Source organism: Nannospalax galili, unplaced genomic scaffold (genome assembly GCF_000622305.1).
Source record: "Nannospalax galili isolate Female #2095 unplaced genomic scaffold, S.galili_v1.0 scaffold173, whole genome shotgun sequence".
In the NCBI taxonomy this organism is placed as follows: Eukaryota; Metazoa; Chordata; class Mammalia; order Rodentia; family Spalacidae; genus Nannospalax; species Nannospalax galili.
Window position 1 is genome coordinate 1,109,218 of NW_008334442.1, and position 2,240 is coordinate 1,111,457.

The following is a 2,240-nucleotide window of genomic DNA, read 5'->3' on the forward strand; positions in this document are numbered from 1 at the left end:
AACAGAAAAAGAATTTGAAACAGTAATACAAACACTCCCAACTAAAAAAAGCCCAGGACCAGACGGATATACGGCAGAATTCTATCAGACATTTAAAGAAGATCTACATCCAAAACTACTTTTTATTCAAAAAGATAGAAATGGAGGGAGAACTTCCAAATTCCTTCTATGAAGCCAGTATCACTCTAATACCAAAGCCAGGTAAAGATACAACCAAAAAAGAAAACTATAGACCCATATCCTTAATGAACATAGATGCAAAAATTCTCAACAACATACCTACAAACCACATACAGACACACATCAAAAAGATCATCTACCATGATCAAGTCGGCTTTATCCCACAGATGTAGGGATGTTTCAATATACATAAGTCAATAAACGTCATAAATAATATAAAGGAGCTCAAAGACAAGAACCACATGGTCATCTCAATAGATGCAGAGAAGACCTTTGACAAAATTCAGCATTTATGTTCAAAGTCCTAGAGAGAATTGGACTGGAGGGAACATAACTCAATATAATTAAAGCCATATATAACAAACCCACAGCCAATATCATTCTAAATGGAGAAAAGCTGGAAGCATTCCTATTGAAATCAGGAACCACACAAGGCTGCCCACTATCTCAACTTCTCTTTAACATAGTGCTTGAAACTCTTGCAAGAGCAAAAAGAAAAGAGCAGAAAATTAAAGGAGTAAGAATTGGAAAAGAAGAGATCAAATTATCCATTTTTGCAAGTGATATGATATTATATCTAAGAGATGCCAAAAATTCCACCAGAAAAGTCCTAGACATTATTAACACATTCAGTAAAGTGGCAGGCTACATAATTAACGTAGAAAATCTGTAGCCTTCCTATATACCAATAACAAGCAATCAGAGAAATTGCACATGGAAACACTATCCTTGCACAATAGCTGCAAAAAAATAAAATATCTCAGACAAAACATGACCAAAAACATTAAAGAGCTCTACAATGAAAATTTTAAATCTTTAAAGAAAGAGATTGAGGAAGACATCAGAAGTTGGAAGGACCTCCCATGCTCATGGATTAGGAGAATTAATATTGTGAAAATGACCCTACTGTCAAAAGTCATTTATAGATTCAATGCAATCCCAATCAAAATCCCCATGACATTTTTCACATAATTGGAAAAAAAAATCCTAAGATTCATATGGAAGCACAAAAGACTTCAGATAGCCAAAACAATCCTGAGCACTAAGAGCAATGCCAGAGGATTACTATTCCAGATTTTAAGATGTATTAAAGAGCTATAATCATAAAAACAACATGATACTGGCACAAAAATAGACCCATAGATCAATGGAACAAAATTGAAGACCCAAATATGTACAAATGCAATTTCAGCCACCTGATATTTGACAAAGAGGCCAAGAACATTCACTGCAGGAAAGAGCGTGTTCAGCAAATGGTGCTGGCAAAACTGGATGTCCACCTGATGTAGAAGAATGAAACTAAAACCCTATCTTTCACCCTACACAAAAGTCAATTCCAAGTGGATCAAAGACCTCCACGTAAAGCCTGAAACTCTGAAACTGTTAGAAGAAAACATTGGGAAAAACCTACAAGATATAGGTGTAGGAAAGGATTTTCTAAACCATACATCAAATGCTCAGGAATCAAGGGCAATAATTAATAAATGGGACCTTATTAAACTAGAAAGCTTCTGTACATCAAAGGAGGAAACCATGGAGGCAAACAGAAAACCCACAGAATGTGAGAAAATCTTCACCAGTGACACATCTGACAGAGGTTTAATATCCAGAATATATAATGAACTCAAAAAAACAGAGAATCAAGACAAGAAGTAGCCCAATTAAAAGATGGGCTAAGGAGCTGAACAGAGTTCTCAAAAGAAGAAGTAAAGATGACTATGAAGCATCTTAAAAGATGTTCACCACCACTAATAATTAGGGAAATGCAAATTAAAACCACTTGTTCAACCCCTATGGAAAGCAGTGTGGAGAACTCTCTAAAAAGTACAAATGAGCCTACCATTTGACCCAGTTATACCACTCCTTGGTATGTACCCAAAGAACTCATCCTATTGCAGAGAGACTTGTACATCCATGCTTGTTGCTGCTCCTTTCACAATAGGTAAAAGATGGAAGCAACCTAAGTGTAACTAAACTGATGAGTGGATAATGAAAATGTGGTTCATTTCTATGATGGTGTTTTACTCAGCAGTAAAGAAAGATGAAATCATGAAATTTGC